At 37.9% G+C, this 25,836-nt stretch overlaps 1 protein-coding gene across 8 annotated transcripts in view; it reads right to left on the bottom strand.

Moving 5' to 3' along the window:
- Positions 1-25,836, bottom strand: part of CACNA2D1 (calcium voltage-gated channel auxiliary subunit alpha2delta 1) — a 487,283-nt gene that overhangs the window by 450,870 nt on the left and 10,577 nt on the right. The window contains exon 1 of one of the 8 annotated variants that reach the window (XM_027071760.2): positions 6,882-7,556. The exons of the other annotated variants lie outside the window; for them this stretch is intronic. The gene's annotated coding sequence lies outside the window, so the exon portion shown is untranslated. Of the gene's footprint in view, positions 1-6,881; positions 7,557-25,836 lie in introns of those variants that run through there. 8 annotated transcript variants of the gene reach the window in all.

Genomic DNA, 25,836 nt, shown 5'->3' with positions numbered 1-25,836 from the left:
AAATATAGTTAGATGTCTTACATACTTACTTTTATATGCATTACAGAAAAATTACTGAAAGCCACATTCTTTAATTCCACATTTGGCACGATGAGATAACTTTAACAACTAACTCACTTTTCACACCCTCAGTGAATACAAACTTTACTCTGCAGAAAAGAAAACCATGAGACTGTGCTGTATGTCTCACGTAGTTCCCCTCCGTGGTCAACAGAAAAAGATATTTGCTGGATCAGTGAAGTCCAGCGAGAGCAGTGATTTGCCAAATATGACCCATCAGGGCCTGGGAATTTCAGATTCGATTTCAGCATTTGTTACTGTCACTCAAGTACCAAATCTATATTTACTTGGGGCAGTGAGTGGAGATTTAAATAGAAGAATCCAAATCATCCAAGAATCTTTCCTGAGTTAGCTGATTTTGAGAATTATTCTCATTGAGCTCGAGTGTTTTCAAAACTGGTCACATAAAATTCTATTGATACTACAATAATTTTTTTAAGGTAAAATGGGAGGGTTAGCAAAAAATATTGATATTTTCTTTAACGTTTTTTAAATTATCTGATTAATCATTTCAGTCACTGTTCTTGGGGGTTCCTAAATATAAAATATGTCCAAAGGCATAAGTTTCAATATATTGAAAGGCAAGAAGTGCTCTAAATTTGGGGCGCCTGGGTGGCTCAGTCAGTTAAGTGTCTGACTCTGGCTCAGGTCACGATCTCACAGTTTGTGAGCTTGAGCCCCACGTCAGGCTCTGTGCTGACAGCTCAGAGCCTGGAGACTGCTTCGGATTCTGGCCTCCCTCTCTCTCTCTCTGCCCCTCCCCCGCTCACGCTCTGTCCCTCTTTCTTTCTCTCCCTCTAGAAAATAAATAAACATTAACAAAAAAATGTTGTTAAAAAAGAAGTGCTCTAAATTTAAAAGTGAAAATGGGGACTCCAGGGTGGCTCAGTTGGTTAAGCAGTTCAAGTCTGAATCTTGATTTTGGCTCAGGTCATGATCTCACAGTTGGTGAGAGCAAGCCCCACATTGGGCTCCATGCTGGGCAAGGAGCCCGCTTTAGATTCTCTCTCTCCCTCTGATCTTCTCCCATTCATGCTGTCTATCTCTATCTCTCAAAAAATATAAATAAATAAATAAATAAATAAATAAATAAATAAATAAATAAAAATTTAACTTAAAAATAAAAAAAGTGAAGATGCATGACTTAAGACAATCACAACATGAAAATAATAGAACATTAACACATTTGCAAATGTGTTTATTAAATGTGCTAGAATTTAGCAGAATCATTTTTAAAAAGACATAAAATTAAGATTTAAAATCAATATGCCAATTTGGATATACAAATAAGTCCAACTGATGCAAACAGAATTCTATTTCCAAAGCCAGGGAAACTACTTCATTTCTAAGTAAAGGCAGGGCAACATTCCTGGGCAAAAACAGAAACAAAAACAAACTAAAACAACTGACTAAAACTACAGGAGCTGACCAACAGGAAAAGGAAGGACAAAGTCTGGGAATTCATACTGGGGCTGAGGGGCCAGGAGCAATGTTGTTGGTGGAATTCAGAAAGGGATCCCAAAGGATATGGCTCAGTATGTACTTCTGTATTTATATAATGCAAATGATCACGTGTATAACTGGAACTACTTTTCAAATATGGGGATTACGGTTTGAATGCTATTTGTTGGAAGACATTCCCCAACCTACCATCAAAGAGCATCATAGTCTCAACTCTCTTCACATTTGGGTTCACAGTTTGGATTCTTGCGCTACAATTAAAAGGAAAAAGATGTCACTAATGGAGGAGTTGGTACATGTGTCCAGGCACAGGGTTTATGGGAAATCTTGGTACCACCTTCCTCTCGATTCTGCTGTGAACCTAAAACTACTCTAAAAAATAAAGTCTTCAATTTCTTTTTTCTCACTTTGGAGAAGACTTGGCTCAGAAATCATAGTTTTGATGTTCAATGCACTGCTTTTTTTCTGTAAATCCTTCCTCATCTATTTGAATCTTGGAAGCTTTTTGTTTATTTGTTTTTTGATTCGCTCCTTTGTTATTTTTAAACTTTTTATTTTCTTTTCAGCTTTATCCAGGTAATTATTATTTTTTAATTCAGTAATTACAATGAATGAACAGTTATACTTATGTCATTTCAAATGATAGGCCCACATATATAAAAACTAGTCTCAGTAATCAAATGTGCTATTTACTACCCCTGTAAAAATAGTATAAAGAGGTCAATCAGGCACATCTGTTAACGGTAAATGTCTTCTGTCCAACTGAAGAATGTGACTGGCACAGACACAGAACTCCAGCCCAGCTCAACCTAACAGCTGCTTGACAGTTGTCTTCAACTCTGTGTTCAAGGGTTTTCTGAGGGATCTGCCTGCCACCTACGTAGTGTGAGCTCACGTTGCCAGAGCTATGAAAATATATTTGAAATTCAAAGAAGCAATGGGTGTGACATCCATATTAGATGACCTGCATGTGGGATAGAGGTTTTCATATCACTAGATAGGTAAAATAATTGTGCATAAATGTCTCAAATTTTCTGCACCTCTATAAAAGGTATACTCCTTGTATCCCCCAACTATTGAAAGAAAGATCACTAATGTTCTAATACACTTATCAACTGCAGTTTACTAATTATCTGCACACTGGCCACAAAAATGATGAAAAGCAAAGCTTGCTAAATTATTTTTAATTGAGATATAATTGACTTCACTACAACACTATGTTAGTTTCAGGTATACAACGTAATGGTTACACATCGGCATGCACTGTGAAATGATCACCACAATAAATCTAGTCATCATCCATCACCATAAAAAGTACCAAAAAGGATTTTTTTTTCCCTTGTCATGAGAATTTTCAAGATCCACTCTCCTAGAAAACTTCAAATATATACTACAATCCCACCGACTACAGTGACTAAAATGCAGCACACCATACCCCCGTGACTTACTCATTTCACAACTCGAAGTCTGTATGTCCTGACTCCTACATGCATTTCACCCCCACGTACACAACTCTCCCGCCTGGCAACTGCCCCTCTGTTCTCCATACCCACAAGCTTTGTTTCGTTTGTCTGTCTGCTTTGTTTTGTAAATCCAACACACAGGTGAGATCATATGGTATTTGTTGTTCTCTGCCTGACATTTCACTTATCATAATATCCTCCAAGTCCATCCATGTTGTCACAGATGGCTAAATTTTTTTTTGATGATTCCTTTTAACAAAAAATAAATGAAGTGCATATGTCCAAATATAATTTATTAATAATAATAGCACTGAAATAGAATTAAGAAACAGCAATAATTATCATGAATGAGAGATTCCACGTCTAAGACTTAACATTTGGTGCCCATAAGGCTTTGAAGATTCCTTGAAAACAACTTGATGGCCCTATCCTCTGCTCCATCAGAGCTTGAGGACACACAGACTGGGTCAGAACACGGCAATAAGAAAGCCCAGGAAGAGGTTCTAATGCTTGATGAGGTCAATTATACTCTGTGCCGTAATACCGCACTTAACGGTAGGTAGTTTTTCTTTAAACAGTGTCAGCCATCAAGAAAGTTCAAAAAACATGTTGGTCGAATTTAGTGAATCATTAGACCTTTGCCATAAAGAAGAATAATAACATTGTAAGACATAATTTGTTTTTCTCTTGCTTGATATATTCCCTCTTTTATAACCTCTCAAAATGTGAAATCTCTTTACAGCTATAAAGAAACATGCCAACAGTGGTATCTTTCACAGGCTTACATATCAAACATTTCATAAAAAGAATGATGTGTACAATGAGATGAACTGATTTCCACACTCTAAGTAAAAATTAACATTTGAAACACTAGGATGTCACAGCATGCAACATACTAACTCGTGACAGAACTATTTTTAAAAAGTTTATGCGAGGTAAAACATAAAGGTTCAAAGAACACAGACAAAAAGTAGACAGCAGAAAAATATTTTAAACGCTCCCTCCTTTTCCATGTTGGCAGCTTTATGTGAGTGGATGGGGAATTTTAAAATGTCATTCAGACCAACACTTCTGATACTACCTCTGACTGTTCTTTTCTCATATTTTTCATGTAACTAAATTCTGCCCAGTCTTCCTATTATTTCTCCTTTCCATCTTCCACTTCCATTTCTTCATCCCCTTAAATTGAGATCATCAAGGACACTGCAAAAACCTCAGTGATCCCTGGGCAGCCTTCTTCCCCTAGAATCCATCATTGTCTCAGCTGGGCATGCAAAAACACCATTAGGGACCCAACTGAGACAGAGCAGAGACTGGACCTGGGTCCCCTCAACAATGACTGCAAAATCCAGCACTCTTTGGCTGCCTCCATAAGAAAAAAAAAAAAAAAGCTAAAACTCTATGCCTCTGGAAGAGCATATCTTGCAGGAATGGAGGAGGACGCTTACTACAAAGATTGGCGAGGACCAGACCAAACCAATCTGTGCCAACGTCGAGTCCGGTGCTGAACTTTCACCAACTTTTCCCCTCATTATGCTAAAAATCACACCCAGACGTGGAGATTAAACATGCAAATGAAACATACGATGTATGAAGAAGCATGTTCTGTCCACTGTACCAGCGCACCCAATTTCCTGTATTTCCCCACTACTACATGTTTAAACATCACCCATTACCTGCCTCAGCCCCTTTAAAACAGTCTCTGGCCATTGTTCTAAGAGCCAGTCTGATGCTCCAGCCATGACTGGGTATCCCTTCCGCCCAATTACAAGCGCTCATTAACACAACTCTAGTCCCAGGGACTAGCTACTGTGTAGAATACGATGTGTCTTCAATAAATAGTTTTTTAATGAATAAGCATTTTTACAAAGCTGATATAATCTATACATCTCTGCCATATTAATGTTCCAAAACACCTCAAATATACTCTCCCTTCAAAAATCCTTAATGGCTCCCCACTTCCATCAGAATGAAATCCAAACTTTGGACCCAGCTTTTTTTAATATACTTCCCTTTTGTCTCTTCCCATTATTCCTTTACACCAGGCAGCACAGCAGAGTGTAGAGAACCTTGCTTTTGATACCCCAAGGCTTACGGACTGTGTTGGAATTTTGACTTGATGACTTACTAAAGCATAATATTGTAAACACTGTGGATCTCATTTTTTACTAAATAAAAGTAATACCTGACAGCAGCTGTAAACATGAAATAATAGCAAAAATACACTCAGCAGACAGGGCACACAGAAGACGAATTGTATGAATTCTATCAATGCTGCAATAACCTTCCTTTTTTAATCAGGTATACTCTTTACCTTTGTTTAATATGTTCCTCCTGCTAACCTCAAGTGGGAAAATTCAAAGTACTATAACTGCACCTACATTCTGCTCATTCTGTTAAGGCCATCTCAAAAGCTACCCTGTTTTAAGACAAACACATCATATTCAAGTACCAAGCAGGTACACAAGAAGTAATCAGCTAATAAAGGATGGTCCCAAGACAATGTGATTCCATGAAGAAAATATATCTACAGGGAAAACCTAAACAAGTCAGAGTTAGAGATCTAACCTCAGCACTTGTAAACTACCAACAAAACTTTAAAGAGACTGAAATTTCAAGAGAAATGCCGTGATGGGGAGGATTTCAAACCGACAATCTAGTTAACTTTACAAGCAAAACACCTGCTGTAAAGTCTCCATCACCACATGTGCCCAGGGACGTCACTCTTTCTGTGTATGCTCTAGCACTGCTGTATATTGCTGAGGAGCACAAACAGCTTTGGAATATTAATTATTTCTTAAACTCTATTAGTTCCTCCTGACCATACATAAATTCCTTGGGAATAAAGTGGCAAATCCCTTAGTCTCTCCATCAGTCTCCTACATGGTAGATATTAAACAAATATTTGATTGACTCTTACATGTTCCTTATTCGGTAACGAAAGCCTTGTGGCTTTTTAAATTAATACTAGTATACCTTAAAATGTTACTTTCTGCAAGTGATGCAAACCAAATATAATTGGATGCATATACTTCTGAATGTACCTTACATAGCTCTCCAGTGTTTAAAAGATGTCAGTGTTTCTAATAGCTTTTAATACAAGAAAATGACATATGAAGAAGTGGACTGTGGAACCCAGATAAGGTATATAATGGCAAAAGCAGAACTAAGTGCTGTAAGTTCTCTATCTCAGTGGTTTGCAGCCATGGCTACACAGTAAAACCGCCTGGGGAGATTTTTTTTTTTTTTTTAAATATCAATGCCAAGACAATTATCATAGCCTCTAGGGTAGGACCTAGCCGCTGCTAATTTCTGAAGACTTCCCAAGTGATTCACATGTGTACCCATGCTATAAAACCACCTTACCTCTCCTAATTCCAATGAACAACATGACTGTGACAATTCCTGAAAAAGTTACCGTCTAAGATCTCTTCTACTCACTATTGTTTTCTGGGTTTTAAATTTTTAAGTACTTGAAACTGTGGCTCTGAACAATACCTTTTAAAGTGCTACTTTTACTTTTGTCTTGAGTCAATAGCATACTCTGGATAAATCTCTAAATAAGAGTTCCTATGATTACACCCATACACAATTTTAATAAGAAATAATGTGCTCTGCTTTTATCGTATACACACACACACACACACACACACACACACACAGACGAATGGTATGTTTTGTGTGGCACGGGACACTTATGATAGCCTAGGTTATATAAGGGAGAACCCAAAATATTCTTTTTCACCCTCTCCTAATGAATCAATCCATCATAGCAGTTTAATCCATTCTTTAACTATTTTGTAACCACTCCTGCACCACCACCTACACAATACCTTTTCATTCTGATTGCCTTCACCTTAAGAAATAGTACACGTTAACCAGCAGCAGAAAAATTACCTCTCTTATGAGCTCAGGGGGCTGATGAAGCACACTACATCAGGGGTGGCTGACCCGGGTGGCTGACCCAGGTGCCTGGCTTGTGACAATCAGGAAGTCCCTCACACCTGTCCAGGGAGGCAAAGACTGCAAGAGAAAGGGCGACTGTGACAGAACAGCCACATCAGGGCAAACAATGCCCCAGACTGCCGTTAGCAGAGCTCTAAAAATAAAGCTACAAAAGCATTGGGAAGGCAGAATGAATTCTTAACACTTGTTCTCTGCTATTTTAGTCTGTTATGAAGCAGGTGACCTCAGTACCAAGCGATGAGTCTTTTAACTTTTTGTATCCCTCACTTTCAGAAATGATCCCCAGTTGTGCTGATCATGACTGAATTCATTCCAGCTGCTTCAAATTCATAATCGTGAAGAGAATCTTTTCTAATCTTTCAAGACCACTCTCATAGGATTACATTCTAAAAGAAGCTTCTTTGATATTCATTTGCCTATTTTACTTTGAAGATTTCTTTCATATGTATTATTCTGTAAAAATGTTTATTTCATTAATACTTTATGTATTCTTTTGGGGACTCACATCCAAGAAGCAAGTTAAGAGAGTCATTAATTTATCCAGAGAAACAGCAGTTTAAATGTCCTCCATTTAAAAATCTCTGCTTTAGAGAAAGAAAACCTAGAGATTTCCTAATAATATTATATATTAATTATATATTAATATTAATTATATATTAATATTATAATAGCCGTATATCAACATAACTAATAATTGTATCATAGTTGTTAAAATATAGTAAGATATTAATAAATAGTAATATTTAATGACCCAAATAAGGTCATCCTTACTTTAAATTCTATTTTAAATGCTTAGTGCCTGAGCTGTTCTGCCTGGGAGGCAATATAACGTTGTCACTGAGAGCAAGAATAGAATCAGACAGATCACAGGCATATCCCTTTCCCACTATTACTATCTGTGTAGCCCAGAAGAGGACATTTAATTGCTCAAGACCTCAGTTTCTTCTTCTTCACTTATAGAAGAACATAATGTCTATCCCTACTTTAGAAGGTGGAGGTCAGAATTAAGTAATATAAGTAAAACATTAGCATATTGCCTGGCACCTAGCACTTAATAAATGCTACCAATTATGGTTAGTGCTAATTTATTTCTAGTTAGAAATAAATTATTTCTCACTGAGCAGCTGAAAATCAAAACATCAAGAAGCAATGTTATTTAAAATGTTATTGATGTTCTTAAACAGGCACATAACATTTATATCCAAGAATCCAAAATTTCAAAAAAAATTTTTTTTTCCTCATATAGGTATGTGGACACCTTGCCTTTACCCATTTTTCTGGCATATAGTTCACAGGAGCTAATACAGGTAGAAACTATCCTGGGGATTTTTTTTTTTTTTCTGAATAGTAAACTTCACTGGAGGAACATTTGTATTTTGGTACGATTCGCACAATAGGCATACACAAGAGAGGTCTAAACTTGACAAGGTGAAAACTTTCAAAGGAATTCAGGATACCTCAGGATGTTAAACTCCTCACCTCAGGCCAAAACATTCTATTATTATATTCTCCCACTGTCTGTCTCTCCACCTCTCTCCATTTCTTTCTCTCCATTTCTCTCTCTCTCTCTCTCTCTCATGCACGCACGCACACGCACGCACGCACAGACACACAATCTATATTTGAAAATCTCACAAAAATCCTGGGTCACGGTTAATCATGATCTCTTTACCTAAATCTCAAACAACATAATTGAGTTACCACCCACCTAAGTTTCACTGAACACATGAGAAGTAATTTTAAAAACTAAACTTTGATAGTGTGGGAGGGGGGGTGGGCTAAATGGGTAAGGGGCACTAAGGAATCTACTCCTGAAATCATTGTTGCACTATAAACTAAGTAATCTGGATGTAAATTTAAAAAAAATAATAAAATTTAATTTAAAAAAAAAGTAAACTTTGATCAAAAAACTGGCCGCATTTCATAGGCATTGCCTCTGGACCCTTGATCAGTCTCCCCAGAAACTGTTGGGGAGTTCAATGACATGTCTGTATCTGTGTTTGAAGCTATCTGTGCAGGTAACTGTTTAAACCATTTCCTCTGCTTTGCTTCTCAAAGAAGCAAGCAATCAGTTGTTAGTCTCCTGGTAAGTATTGGTTTTATTTTTGAGATATATACTAAACTGCTTCTCACCTTACTCTTTCGGCCAGAAGTCATCAATTCTCGGTATAAATGTGGAAAATTATGCAGAAGCCTCTGTAAAAAGAATACTTGATATTCAAAAGGTCTATTTAGAGTAAACATTATACATCTCTCTTGAGATTTTCGAAACACTCTTAAATTCAGAATTAACTGCAACACTTCACAAGTCGTTTCAAAGATGCAAAATGATGAGAGAAAAAGCTCTAAGATGCATATAAACCACTTAAATATTAACAGTTTGCTAGAAGTGAGGTATTTAGTTCACTAAATTATTTCAAACATCATCATTGTATCTTAAAAATTAACGAGATATTATTTGAATTAGTCCACATATCTATTTGTAGCTGTTACACAAACTAAACAGATATCCAAAGACTACATTAGTGTTTCTTGGGTAACTTTTCTGAGCAATTCATAATTGGGCATTTCTTAAGTCAATCACTTTTTATCTTTTATAATTTGACTGAGAAACCACTTTTCTATCTGTGCAAAAGGAGCTTTGTATTGACTTAATTTTCCCTGCGCAACATCTAACATTTACCCTAAGAAAAATGGGTCATCAGCAAGTTTATTTCTATTCATGCCCTGATTTCTCAGCCAGAGAAGTGATGTGTCTGCATTTCCAGGCCTGGGCAGAGAAATGGCTCTTGAGAGGTCTTCGTATCTCTGCATGGCTACACAGGTGTCATGCTTATGATGAACATCTTTCTAGGGGGCTCCAGGACAATGACTGACATTGGTTTGGCCCTAACGCCTCATTATTTCTTAGGAAAAGAAACGGAGCCTATTCTACCATGCATACTTTATGGCAAAACTTTTGGAATATTTTCTTAATTACAATCAGAACACTTGTAAACCTAAAATAGTTTAGGGAAAAAAGTTAATAAAAATAAAGCTTTAAGATAATAGATGTAAATGCTTAATACATATTTAATATTGTTAAACCTGTCTGAGAAATTATCTAAGGTATGATCTTGTTCTATTGGCTTTGTTTCTTCAGGGACAATGTTTATTAAGTTATCTCATTAATTTTTTTTTAGGTTTATTTTTATTTTTGAGAGAGAGAGAGAGAGAGAGCAAGCAAGCACTAGCAGGGAGGGGCAGGGAGACACAAGGAGAGGGACACACAGAATCTGAAGCAGGCTCCAGGCTGTGAGCTGTCGGCACAGAGACCGACGTGGGGCTCGAACTCAGGAGTCGTGAGATCATGACTGGACCTGAAGCTGGACCCTCAACCAACTGAGCCATCCAGGTGCCCCTTCATTAATTTTACTAAGGAGTATATATGTTACATATACATAGCATATAAATATGTATTATATGGATACACAGAGAATAATACACATCAAATTATTTTATTAATAGTATATATTATCACAAATATTAAAATTTACCTTCCCCTAATCCACCTGCCGGAATTTCAGCCGCTAAAAAATACTAGAATGATAAAGCAAGATATGACTGTAACACAGTCACAGTTTCAGCATCATAGCATATAAACCCTGCCGTCTAAACTCCCTTTCAAACATAAGATGAGCTCACAAAAAGATAGATACTTAAATAGAGCCCAACCACCAACCTTCGTGGTGAATGTAAAGTTCCACAAATCCAACATCGTCACTCTGTGAGGAAAATGAACAGCCCAACATCATTTGTCACTATTGCGCTCCACAGTTGTCCAAGTGTTCACATACACATTCCCTCACCTGACTGTCACAACACCACAGTGAACCCACTAACAGCATCTGAACGTTTACCGCAGAATGAGACAATACACAGTTATCACGGACCCGTGCCTCACACAAAAGCCAAACTGACAAGAGATCCAACACAGTGGAGAAAGGAAGCATGAAACGAAGCAAGAAAAATAATTAAATAGTGAGAAGACCTATTACCCATAATTCCAGACGAAGAAATGTTGAGTATTAATGTGTGGCAAGCGGAGCCAGGGGTGTTAAAAACACACCAAGCATTTCATCCCGGAGGCCAGGGCGAAAACACTGTCAAGTCCTGAAAGAATACACACGGTATCGATTCAGCCTACAAGTGATTTTTATCCATTCTAGGGAGGTGTAGGTGTCCAGAATGTTCACTGTAAAAACTTTTTTCTTCAAGAAGGTGAACACAGTCCCAGCAGTAATACCTCAAAGTGAGCCTGACCTCTGATTCTCTAAGGCTGTCCATCCTGGGAGCATATGCCTCTGTGAAACTCTGTACATAATACACAGGTCAGAGCTACCCATTTGTATTTATAATCACATCATTAGCATTCCGAAAACGTATACGTTAACAAATTCATACTATTCTAACTTAAAATGTCCCCAAGTAGAAGGAGCTATTATCACATTACCTTCTTTTAGAAGAAGAAAAAAAACTTTAGAAATTGGCCTCCTTTTTTTTTTTTTTTTTTTTCCCATTAAACAAATCTTTAAAAGCCCAAGGGTTTTCTTTATTTCTTGAAAAGTCTATCTGGCAAGAATCATCCTACTTACCCATCACACGTTTTTCCAAACCTGGAGCCAATCCATTGGTGTTACGCCAGAGATGAGTACAGGACAAAAACATCAGATATAAGTCTCTCTTTGTAAGAGAGTACTAGAAGAACTCCCTAGACATGTAGTGTGGGAGCTGCATGAAATTACCTGGAATGTTTGCCTTTAAGGCCTAAAACACAAGCTACATTGCACATATCTTCATTCTAGTCAGGTAGGTTATGTATGAGTCTTCCCCAACACATAGATTCTATAGGACTATGCTTCATACGACTGGGATGTTTTGTTGTTTTTTTTGTTTGTTTTTAGCTTAAATATACTGCACCTTATCTTTGGGAATATCAGGTTTCTAAATCTAGATTTTTTTATCAGAGGAAAACTATCCAGAAGAAAAGCAAAACGGATGGGTGAGTATATGCAGGGTCTGGGTACACGTACCCAGTAAAAGATCATTTGTCTGGAAGCATAAATATAGAAAACATTTATAACTAAATGTTCTAAAGGAATTATTTTGAATCACGCTCTGTTTGAAATGAAACTCTTGCGGCAACTGTGGCATAGCATAACAAGTATACACCAGGCCTTAAATAACTGAATGCAATGTCAGGAACATCCCTACAGAGCAGCTCAGTGTGATGGTGTCTGCATGAGTATATGCCAGCTACCACAACAAAGTGTCACAAACTGGGTGGCCTAGAACAACAGAAATGTACTGTATCACAGTCTGGGCACTAGATCTACAAGATCAAGGAGTAAGCAGGGCCATATTCTCTTTGAAGGTGGTAGGCCTCTCTTCTAGCTTCTGGTAGTTCCTTGGCCTGTAGTAGCACCACGTCAATCTTCAAGGGGCTCTCTCCCTCTCTGTGTACTGGGGTGTACATTTTCCCCTTTTACAAGGATATCTGTCATACTGGATTAGGCCACCCTCCCAGTATGACATAATCCTAACTAATGACATCTGCAAAGATCCTGTATCTAAGTGAGGTCTCATTCTGAGATTATGGGAGGTCAAACTTCAACACATGAATTTGGGGCAAATATAAGTCAACCAATGATAGCATCCCATGAAGGAATTTAAAAGCAGTCTCACAGGTAATGCATAAATTGGGATTATTCCTTACATTAATGATTTGCAAAGCTTGTCAATTCATAGCTGTTTAAAAACTTTAAACTGCTACTAATGAATAAATAGTAAATATCTCATTTCTTAATGTTTTTAAAGGAAAAAATGCATCTAGGATATGAAGAAGCTAGACCAAGTACTTCTTGATCAGTGTGTATTTTAGACCATATCTACAATCCAGACATATGTTTAGAAGTTTATATATATTCAAATATCTCTGCTATATATCACATTTTTACAATATTAATATATATTTTAGATTTCCTAATGATGACACCATAAATCGGATCACACACTAAGGCCTACTGGTGAAATAGCCTGAGCACAGGGTATCCACATAATTTACTATCTAAAACTGGACACTTCTGAGAGTGAAAGGGCATTATTAACAATTAGGCTGGACAATATGCATAAACCAAAACAGTCCAAATCAAATCCAACACGAGGGTAAACAAAAGGAATAGCTGAGCCGAAGCAAAATGCTGGAAGGTATAGAACAGGTTTCACCATATTTGTCTGCAGTACAGAAAAGGAAAGGTGTGATTATTTTGCTCATGTATGAATAATGAGTACTCCCAAAAAAGGGAGAAAAATAGGTGGAAATGTAGTAGATTTTCCATATAGTGGGAGTACAATATATTTTTATTTTTGTTAATAAAATGATATGTACAAGAGAGGTATCTTAGGACAATATGAAAAGGAGATATTCATCACAAAAAATGTGTCTTTCTAGCCTCTGCTAAGTCAACCAGTAGAATGGATCTGGAGTACTTTAAGAGCCCCACATAAGCCAATCACATTAAAGAGGTAAAATACTGTATTATTTCTTTGAAGTCAGAAGAAAAATAAGCAAAGAAATTACTTTTTGACCAAATCAAGGGAAAAGATTATCTTGGACCATTCTGGGTTTCCATTTTCCCTCATGTAATAGCATTCCCTCCTCACCAACGTAGACAGCGCTCACTGGGATTACTGTTTCGATGCTATACCACTTTGTGTTGTCATTCTTGCAAGTGCACTGGCCTCAAAGAGAAAAACCCTGCATGTAGCTGTTCTCCACTTACAGAAGTAGATGAGCAGAAACACCTGGTATTCTTTTCATACTCATCAGGTTATTTTTGGTATGTGATCAGGCCAGCCCTATACAATTTCAAAGCCACGTACAAGAGAGAACACTATACGATACACCTACAATGAAGTTGAGTAGTACTGTGAGTTTGTCCCAATAGTGTTCTTATTGTTTTTGGGTCTCTGTTAATTGTTCCCCTCCGAAAAAAATGGAGCACTTTCAGCCAAGAAAACCTTCATTAGTTTTCTAAGCATCTTTCCCAGGTGAAACAAATACCCCTAACAAGAGTGTGTGTGTCCATGTTAATTACAGTTTGCCCACAGGCCACCCTGGCAACTGTCCAGAATTTCTGGTATCTACAAAGCATTTTATGCAGTGTGCACAAGGGCAGGATGGATTGTCTCATTTCCGCTCCAAACCCAGCAGGAAAGAGCAGACACCAGCACGATTCTGGTAAAGACATGTTTCATTGCAACATTTTCCTTCAGGAAATTCACAGATCTCCAGGAACAGGGGAATTATACCCCTGTACATTTGACTATATGTTAAATAATTACACTTCCTGCTTCACCAAAAACTAAATTTAACAGCTTAATTCAGAAAATATTTTGAACTAGCCAATTTACCTCTTTTAATAGCATACTTATTATCAGGGATTAATGAATAAAACTCACTGATGTGACAAACGTTAGCAAAATGCAAACACCACATAAGCATTGTGAAACTGAGCCAGAAATAGACAGCATTGGCAACATGAATACATTTCATGGGCCAATTTATTGTGCAGATTTCACTTTGATCAGTGGTTCTCAACCAGGGGTGATCCTGCACCTCAGGAGACATTTCACAATGTCTGGACACATTTTTTATTGTCATGACTTGGGGACAGGTTGCTACTGGCTTCTAAGAGATAGAGACCAAAGATGCTGCTAAATATCCTACAATGCACAGGACAAGCCCTCATTATAAAGAATGGTCTGGTCCAAAATGTCAATAATGCCAAGCTGGAGAAATGGATCCTTAAATTGTGTGGAAAAATTAGTGGTTTGGTTATAAATTCCACATCGTAATGCTATCTTCCCTAAGTGCCCATTAATAGACATTAATAGTCATTTTCAGTCAGATTTCTCTAATTTGATTTTTCTAACGTGTCAATATTATATATTATTACCAAAGAGTAAAAATTATGAAATATAAACAAATATTATAACATTAAAATAAAACAATATAGCCTTTATCATGCTGTATCTGAATTTAGGAGCAACCAAAGATTGGTAAGAAATATGCATGATTTAAAGCTGTATTCCTGTAATATTAAGAATTCCAAAAATCCCCTTCCAGTTTTCATCCCATGATCAACTTGTGATTTTGTTTTCTTTTCAAGATAAAACATTGCTTTTAACCTACCACATCTTGGAGGCCAGAAACAGAATCGCTCTCACTGTCAGATAAAAGCATGAGAAAAGTATTCAGAAATGTACCTAAGTGGATATAAAGAGAAACTCCAGTTCTGTCTCTTAAAAAATGCTGGACTATCTTCTTTGTAAAACATTACAAAGAATACCCTGCTTTAAGTGTTTTGAGGTCCTTGTTTCCTTATTTTAAACAACAACAATTTTGCAGAGTATTTGCCTTTGATAAGTTTGTATTATGTTTTATGTGGAGCCACTTTTCAACCTTCAATTCAGAATGACAAAAAATAGAAATATCAGAGCAAAAAAGAAATCAAACCAAACTTTCCTCTAATGTTAGTTGTATCACTTAGTTGTTTAAGTTTATAACTCAATTATTTTTTACAATTCTTTAAGTGCATGTCCTTGAAAACATCTTTGTCCTTCTCATACTAATGGTCTGCCCTTCTTAACCTACTACACTGGTATTCTACTACCTGTAATTTGATAAAACTGCACTCTTAATTATTACAAAATATCACATATATCCACAGTTCTTTACTGGTCATGCTCAGTTTATTTCCACTGCATATATGCCACTAATAGCTATCAAAAGTGATGATTTTTTATAGTAATATCTGATATTTAAGAGAAGGAATGTGAAGTGAGGCAGAAAACCCTAAAAACCCATTCTTTCAAAACTTGTTCCTTGACTCTATGCCAGGACATTGGTAAGCACACTTCAGAAGCAGATAGTCTAGACATTCCTCTTCTGACATAATGTTTGGCAGTTTCATTACAAGGTGGAAGAGAACTACAGGAAAATCCTCTCTTTAAACATATGGTCTGCACTGGGGTGCCTGGGGACCTCAGTTGGTTGAGAGTCTAACTCTTGATTTTGACTCATGTCATGATCCCAGGGGCGTGGAATAGAGCCCCAAGTTGGGCTCCATGCTGAGCAAGGAGCTTGCTTAAGATTAAGATTCTCTCTCTCGCTCTCTCTCTCTCTATCCCTCTCCCCAGCTCCTGAATGCTCTCTCTGTCCAAATATATATATATACACACACACACACGTTTTCTATATATATATGTATACATATATATATATATATATGTTTTCCATATATATATGTATACACACACACACACACACATATATATATATATGTCCAAGTATACATACATACATACACACACATATATATAGTCTGGATTTATATGGCCGACACATTAGAGATTTATCTGTGTTAATGAACTCTTTTCAAATGATATCTCCAGAAAGACTCTGTTTATTCAATGGTTTGGGAAAGAAAAGTTCCTTCGAGGTTTTGTTTTGTTTTTAAGAGAGTGGGAGGTTTCAAATCATGGATGGAACATAAAAGCAAGAATTTGATCAACCAAGGAAAAGTTTATGGACACTTGATCCATCAAGAAAAGAATAAATATTGTGACACAAGTATAGAGAAAGTAAGGCAGGTAGACCTAAAACCACATTTAACAGTTAGTGACTGCCTCCTACACTACTAAATATAATGCCCTCACTTCTATAGTGCTCACAGGCAAGTAGGACTGTTCAGAATTAATCAGATCAGGTAAGTATAAATGTGCCTTAATTCACAATCTAATTTAAAATGAAGATGGTCAGGAAAGAGAAAGAATAACCCAAAGACTTTCATTTCAGAACCATCTAAGATTAATGGAATAATCTCATAATTTTGAAATAATACATTGGCTTCATAAAAATTACATGATGCAGCAAAGGTTTTTGGTGCCTTATCCATACATAAGCTTTAAACGTATTTTCCCTTCCTACTGTTTCATGTAGTTCTAAGACAAAGGCCTCACCAATCCCTAACCAAAGATGCTCACAAAGAAAATAATACTTTTAGATGTGACACTTATAAGACATATGGTTCTAAATTCTCACCCACATTTTCAGCCAAATTACAAATGCATTAAATGAAAACATTCATGTATGAGGGTCCTCTTGTCCAGATGTTTTAAATGATGTGCACATAAGACATAATAATAGTTAATATTTCTGTAATAATTAAATGTAATGGTGACCAAGTGTTGGACAATTTCCATTGGTAAGAGTTCTGCATGTTTCTTACAATCATGGTCTTTGTAATGCTAAATTACCCATTCTCTTTCTTGAAGGGAATTTTCACACTACATAGAAAGAGCCACAAATTTTAGTGTAAGATCCATGAAGTTATAAGGGAATTTACCAATAAGGTATTTGTGTGTGTGTGTGTGTGTGTGTGTGAGAGAGAGAGAGAGAGAGAGAGGGCTTATCCTGAAAATCACTTAGAAGGGATAGCTACTCTGGGAGTTACAGCAAGAGTTTGTCTAGCACTGTCAATATTGGCACTGTTATTGGCTTGCTATCCTACCTATTAGTTGGGAGATGCAGCATCTTTATAAAAAGAGCTGTTGAATTCAATTAGTTTTAAGTGACCCACAAAAGGATTGAATGAGGACCCCTCGAGAGATTCTTAAAATATATAATTCTGTTTTTTAGGAAACAACTTTATCTCAATGGTCAGGAAAACTATAAAAGTGCTTGAGACAACTGTTGAGAATTAAGTGCATAGTGCTAGATTTTACTCAGAAGAGATTGCATAGAGGGGAGCCTGGTGGCTCAGTCGGTTAAGTGACCAACTTCAGCTCAGGTCATGGGTTCGTGGTTTGAGCCCCATGTCAGGCTCTGTGCTAACAGCTCAGAGCCTGGAGCCTGCTTCAGATTCTGGGCCATCCTTTCTCTTGTCTCCTCTCCTGCTCACACTCTCTCTCTCTCTCAAAATAAATAACATTTAAAAAATTGTTTTTAATAATTTAATGTGAAAATGTATATTTTAATGCCATTTTTAAACTGAAAACAGCAATTTAGTTACCTTAAATAGCTAAACGAATTAAACCAGTGTTCCTCAGATTGTGCTCTGCAGATCAGCTCAAGGAAAAGTATAGAAAGAGTGTTTAGACACTTTTGCAACAGTTTAAAAAAGTAATGTTATGACTATTGAACCTAATGATTTAAAAACAAAATTCATATCTTTTTAAATTCCATTTTTCCATTCACTGATTTTCATTGTGTTGTACAAAATACATATTTTCAATGGACATGAAATTTAGGAAAAAAAAAACCAAAACCTCTATTCCTTTTGCATAGGTAGTGCAAAAAGCACCGCATTAGACAATTACTCTGGCCAGAATCCCCTGGTGTCAGCAAATTAATTAGTGCTACAGGTATAACAAGGGAAGTCCTCAACCAATCAGGCAATCAGCAGCACTGCCAAACTGAAATGACCAGGTATAGGGAGGGCAGAGCAAGAGAGCACCTGTTTGCAGAATAGAGGGGCCCCTTTTTAAAGTTAAATTTACCAAGTACCCAGTAGTTAGTTATTGTGAAGAAGCATCTTATGATCATCTTCTCTTTAAAAAGAGAAGACATAGCTATTCACCTAAATCAGTTCACGGAAGAGGAGAAATTTTCTATGGATGCTTTCCGTTACAAATGTACACTTCTGCATTAATACTTGATAACTGGGGCATTAGTTAGAAATGCTACTCTTCCATATCAAGATGTATTTAAAAAAGAAATGCTGGGGTGCCTGGGTTCCTAAGTCAGTTAAGTGTCCAACCCTTGATTTCAGTTCAGGTCATGACCTCACGGTTTGTGAGTTCGAACCCCACATCTCGATTGGGATTCTGTCTCGCTCTCTCTCTGTCCTTCCCCTGCTTGCTTTCTATCTCTCTCTCTCGAAATAAATAAAAATAAAAACCTAAAAAAAATGCTCATTAGGATTTTAGAAAATCACCTAGTTTATACAGGCCAGGAAATGCAAGTAATTTTAGGAGATTTAAGATATCATGAAGTAGAAACCTTAACTTGGAAATAACTTAAGTCTTTATATTTCAAAAGAATTGTCTTATAATTTTTCCACACATTTGTTGACAATTTTGTGTAAATCGGCTTAAACCATAGCAGAGAGAAATCTTTTCTTTGTAGAGGGTGAAAAGTTCAGCTAACACCAGTAATGAGTTGTTAGTGAGCTACTGGAATTTAGTCTCCTTACAGGATGGATCAGAACAGAGGTGGCAAAGCACAGGGTGTCTGGCAGCAAAAGGACGATAGGTCATCTGACTCAGCATTTCCACTGTTGGTGAACATCTACAGCTGGAGAAGAACGAGTATCCTATTTTCTGGTTGTTGGTGTTTTTACGATGGCTGTCTGATAGTAAAACTTGTGGAAGAAAGGATTCTCTGTCGGCTCCCACAGATCATCTGTGCTCCTGCAGTGGGGGTTGGGCATGCGATCAATAAGGGATGTCACTCCCATGACTACTAGGTTGTCCCATGGCAAAGGCAAAGGGGTTCTGTAGATGCAGGTAAGCTCCCAAACCACTTGATTCTGAGTTAATCAAAAGAGCGATGAGCATGAGTGTTGTATTCAATCAGGTGAAAGCCCTTCAGAGAGACTGGGCTCCTTTCTGAATAGATTTTCCCGCTGGCCTTGAAAAAGTAAACCACCCTATTCAGGACCTGCGGGGTCATCATGGAAGTGATGTGCGCGTGGTCTCTGGGAGCTGAGAACAAATGGAAGGAGGGAGGAGGTATTCCTAGAACCACAAAGTAAGTGTGGACAACTACGTAAGTTTAAAAGAGTAAGAGAAAGTAGCCCAAGAAGGGAAAGCAGACCAGTCAACACCTACTGCAGCCTTGTAGTGCCCCGAGCCACAGCTAGACTCCTCACCATGGAAACTATGAGAAAAAAATACACTGTTTTAAACCACTGGGTTTGTGGTAATAGATTATGCAGTATTAGAAATACCAAACTAGGGGCGCCTGGGTGGCTCAGTCGGTTGAGTGTCCGACTTCGGCTCAGGTCATGATCTCACGGTCCGTGGGTTCAAGCCCCGCATCCGGTTCTGGGCTGACGGCTCAGAGCCTGGATTCTGTGTCTCTCTCTCTGCCCCTCCCCCATTCATGCTCTGTCTCTCTCTGTCTCAAAAATAAATAAATGTTAAAAAAAAATTAAAAAAAAAAAGAAATACCAAACTAAAGCCAATAAATGAATCTAGTAAATTCTAAACAAGGGGCTCATGTTATCTACCATCTTCATATAAAATGCCTTTGTGAAGATTGCTTTCATTCACTGTACTTTAAATCGGTAGACAGTACTCAATCAATCTTCTTTGCATAAATGCCGAGAATTTAAGAATATCCTGATTTCTCTCATTTAATCACACAATTACATTAGGAGGAAAGCAAGCCAACTGGGCACAAGGGAAAGCCACACCGTATGTGATTCTGCACATGCATCTCTAAACTTTAAGACGTGTGATAAGCTCTAATAAAATTCTTCTCGAAAAATTAGAATGGAGGGGAGCCTGGAGGGCTCAGTTGGTTAAGCGTCTGACTTTTGGTTTCGGCTCAGGTCATGATCTCTCAGTTCATGAGTTCGAGCCCCACGGAGGGCTCTGTGCTAACAGCGCAGGGCTTGCTTGGGATTCTCTGTCTCTCTCTCTCTCTCTCTCTCTCTCTGCCCCTCCCCCACTCTCTCTCTCTCAAAATGAATAAACTTTTAAAAAGAAGAAAAATTAGAATTGATATTTTAAGCAGTATAATTGATTTACACTGTTTTTTAAAAACACTGGATAGTATTAATTTATCCCTCACGGTAAGATATGATGTATTTATTGCTAGTCTTAAAAAAAGGGGTGGAGGGGACACGGGTGCCTGAATGGCTCATTTCGTTAAGTGTCAGACTCATTTCGGCTCAGGTCAAGATCTCACGGTTCATGAGCTCCAGCCACATGTAGGGCTCTGCACTGACAGTACAGAACTTGCATGGGATATTCTCTCTCTCTCTCCCCTCCCCTGATCACACTCACTCTCTCTCTCACTCTCTCAAAACAAATAAACATTTTTTTTAAAAAAGGTAAGGCACCATTCTATGCTATACATAGTATCACAATTATTACGGATACAGTTTTAGAGTTGCCAGCTTCAGATAACTTTCAACAATTACAAGAAACATATTATCTACAGAGAACATCTAGTATTTATTCCACAAAGCAAAAGCATCAAGTGACAACGGGACATTATTCTTCTGTACATAAGAATGCTACGTCCCTGACTTCATTATACATTTCTTAAGTGCAATTCAAGGGTAGCACAGAGTACTAAAAAGGGCAGAAAACATCAAACTTGACCATTTTTGATTTCAGAAAGATTAACAGAAACGAAACTGAAATAGAAAGGGTAGGAGGTGGGACCTTTTCTAAAGCATATCCACAGGCACTGGAGTACTCAAGTCCCAGGAAAGATCTAGTTTATGTTCAACAGACACACTAATACCACGTCGTTAGGTAACAGTTGGGTGCTGAGCAACTAGATGTTAGAAGGTGCGAAAGCCACGTATTCTTCAGGTCCCATATCGTTTGTGATGGAAACAAACAGGAACCCAAGTCACCTGATCCACAAAATTCTCCTGCTTCTAATCACGTATTTATTTGGTACTTTCTATGTGCCACTGCTTTACATGAATTAACATTCTTTTAAGTTTATTTATTTTGAGAAAGACAGCGTGAGTGGGGGAGGGGCAGAGAGAGAGGGAGACTGTCAGCGTGGGGAGCCTGATGCAGGGCTTGAACTCATAAAACCGTGAGATCATGACCTGAGCGAAACCAAGAGTTGGATGCTTAACCAACTGAGCCACCCAGGCACCCTGAATTAACATTCTTAACTCTCACAACCTTATGAGGTTTTACCAACCATTCAAGTTACCCCGGCAATAACTGGAGAGCTGAGCTTAGAGCCCACAATTTTAACCAACCAGGCAAGTTCCATGAGAGAATTAAGCCTAATGTTCAAAAGCATCCATTCTTTAAAAAGTAACTTCTCTAGGGGCGCCTGGGTGGCTCAGTCGGTTAAGCGTCCGACTTCGGCTCAGGTCATGATCTCACGGTCTGTGAGTTCGAGCCCCGCGTCGGGCTCTGTGCTGACAGCTCAGAGCCTGGAGCCCATTTCAGATTCTGTGTCTCCCTCTCTCTCTGCCCCTCCTCTGCTCATGCTCTGTCTGTCTCTGTCTCAAAAATAAATAAAAACATTAAAAAAAAAATGTTACTTCTCTATGCTTCTAGAATGGTACTAGTTACAGACCACTTTTGAGAGAACTGAAAAATAGTCTCCCAGATCGTTATCTGTGTTCTATGGTTCAGATGAAGAAGACTGGTTAGAAAGGCTGCAACCACACCCCAGATGAGCACTTTTTACAGCTTTGAGTACTTGGTAGTGGCATACAAGAATGTGTACTTGATGATACTTAGCATGAATCCAACACCCAAATCCATTTAAAAGACAGGAGACCTGAGTGTCTTAGTAGGAATCTGTTCTAATTTGGTCGAGGCGGTATGGTCCCAAGTGGCAGCTGATGTAGCTGAGCATCTCCTCCAGTGATGTAAACCCAACTTCAGACAATAACCATGACATACAGCATAAAAAAAAACCTTAAACCCAAGCTCAGAACACTGAACAAGGTCTGGTGTGTTACATTTTTTACTTAGTCCTCTCCTTTGATTGCCTGTTCCAGAGAAGACTTTCTCTCAATGTTCTAATCTGTTTAACATGCGCACAGTAAGAGACTATTTAGAAAAATTAAGTAATTCCTAATACAGTCCAAAGACAGCCCCAGGAGTGGATTAAAACTGGGAGAAAGACCTCAGCTTCTACTGGTTTCATGGTAAATAGAATGAGAGAAGCTAATAGTCTCCACCCTTTGTTCAACAAATTCAGTGGGACATACACATACCAGGACTTGATGGCCTCTCATTTAAGCCTCATAATCTCCCCTACAAGGTATGGAATGTGACTGCTCTTCTATAGAGGGCAAAACTACAACTCAGGGAGATTAACTTCCCACGGTTACATGGGCTCTATCAGAGGCAGGGTTTAACCTTCACATTACCTGACTCAAAACACTGATTCCTTCAACCATACCCAAAGGCCTACCTTGAGTTCTAGAAACTTCCAGAAGACACTAGTCTGGTTCTGGCTTTTCTTGAATGGCCACCAAACGCTTCCTAGCAACTTTTGGAGGCCAGTCGTGCAATATGGAATCATTGGGGGTGATTTGATGGGAGAGTTGGAAGATGAAAAAAAGTGTGATCACAGGACTCAAAGCCAACAAAAAATTAAAATTATAGTCAGCAAGTATATATCCCATCCCATCCATTTTGATGTTCCAATTATTCCTTATGAAATTTGCAATCCTTCATATGTATGATAGCACTGCTGGACACTACAAAGCATTTTCAGGTTTTATAAGGTCTTCTAAATATATATTCTACATGCATGTAACACATCTGAATCCCTATGTGTATTCTACTGTTTTATTATTTCCACTTCATATAAGTCATATGTTTCTATTCTATACAATGTTCACATATATTAATGTTACATACTTATGTTTATGTTTACATAGAATGCATAAAATATGTAATATTACATATTATCTTATGTTTATACTGTTACATACATAATAAATATAAACATCATATATAATGTTATATGCATCATATTTATATATGCCATATAAATATCATTCCCTGCAATAAGGGTGGGGATGCAGAAGAAAACAGGGAAAAAAGAAAAAAGAAAAAAAAAACAGATTTTGAGTGGCATGTTGGTCTCAGGTTTTAGATCCCTCTGCATATTATAAAAACGGAATCCCAGGGGCTACTCTGCTTTACTTATAGAAAAACCCAGAAGGGGTAGGACCAAATCCAAGGCTTGCAACCTCAAAGCACCCCTCTGTCATGGTCATTTACACCCAGGGACTCAGCTGGCTTTTAGACACCACACAGACAGATTGTGTCACATCTGATCATTTAAGGAGATGAATGACCTCATCTAATTACCATACATGGTTTGCTCTGTGATGAGTTACCATTCCCCTAAGCTTATTTATTACCATAGAGTATTAATATAAATTTTAAACAATTATTCACCAGCAGACCTAACACCATGTATCAATCCCCTGGGCCCCGAGCTACACATGCACAATACAGTTTTACCTCATGAAAATTAATTCTGATTTCTACATTTATATCAACAGGACAATCAGGTGTTTTGAGAGACAACCAAGCCTTCTACATGTTTAATTCAGAGCAATCTGCACACCCTCCATTGTGCCCATCCTCCTGAGGCTTCCATGGCCCATTTGTCTGTCCCCTAACATTTTCGCAGATGCATATTTAGTCAATTCTAATATAATGTCAAGGCAATGAAGGGTTTGGTATTTTTAAAGTGACAAACATCATAAGAATTTTACACATTCCTTTCTGTGGCAAATGTCAAGATGACTGCCATGACGAGGCAGGTTCCTGGTGCTTGAAAGCACGCTGCTTCAATGGTATCACCAAGTTGTACTCATGAGTCATGTTATTAACGCCTAGCTTCATCTAAAACATCCCTTTCCTCCAGGAATCGATTAAACATGGGCAGGAGTAATTTTATTTAGGTGTTCAATATCTCACCACACAAGATAAGAGTTTGTGATACGCTGACCTCCCTTTATACTGCAAAGGGAAGGGGTGGCGTTAAATGAGTCCAACTAATCATCAGTTGGATGAGTCAAATGAAAATTGGCCTTTTCCAGGATGCTCTTGGCAGATTTGAACTAACTTCTGTGTTGGTTGCTAAAAATGCAACTGGTCTCGATTTTACTATTCTGTGCTCACCCAATTTGTAGGGATGTCTGGAATCATTTCTATAAACATTAAGGACACACAGCTTTATTAACTTTCCAATATTCTGTCTTGAAGCTGAAAACTCACATCTTTGTTTGAAAATGAGAGGTTATCAGCAAAGGGATGACTTTTAAAAATAGATTCAACCTCCTGTGGCACGCTTCTCATACAACAGGTGCTGGCCGAAATGTCAAGATAAAACACATCAAATCCTCTATGGTTGTGCTGTCTTCACGGTCCCTTTTAGGACACAGGTTGTGTCCTTGACCCAGAGACAGAACACTTCATTCCCTCTACTCCTTTCATCTCCTGTTTATGATTAAAGGCTACACAAGTTTTAAGAAGAGACATTTCTAAGGCCTGCTAAGCAATTCCTCTTCCCATTCATTTCAGGCTTTTCTAATGGCCCGAGTGATATATTAGCACAATAATCTAGCTCGCTAAACCTTAGTCATCAATTCATGATCTCTTGAAGGCAGAAAAATCACATGTGGTACAAATAATAAAGCCTGCCCATTAAACAGTCCTTCAGAGATCCCCAAGCATCCTCTCCTTTGATCCTCATAATATAACACTGTGATTCAGGATTAAGTTAATATTATCCTTGTTCTGTAGATGGAGAAACTGAAACTGAGAGTTAGTTTTGCTCTGCTTTACAATGGCTCCTCTTTCCACTGGACCTCACTGCTGGAATGTGCAGCCATCCACAAGTGGACTAGGGCGGATGCTAACATACCAAAGCTCCTGCCGTAAAATGGCAGCAAACTACAGCAGGTAAGTGTAAGACGCTGTATCAAGCCAGGTGGGATCTAATTTTAGCTCCTAAGAAAATTCAGAAACATTCTTCATACTCTACGTTTCCCTTTCCTCATCTGCAAAACAGGGAAGATACTAATACTTATCTTAAGGGACT

The sequence above is a fragment of the Acinonyx jubatus genome, chromosome A2 (assembly GCF_027475565.1).
Source record: "Acinonyx jubatus isolate Ajub_Pintada_27869175 chromosome A2, VMU_Ajub_asm_v1.0, whole genome shotgun sequence".
Lineage (NCBI taxonomy): Eukaryota > Metazoa > Chordata > Mammalia > Carnivora > Felidae > Acinonyx > Acinonyx jubatus.
Note: the sequence above shows the minus strand (reverse complement) of the source record. Positions and strands in the feature narration are given on the sequence as shown.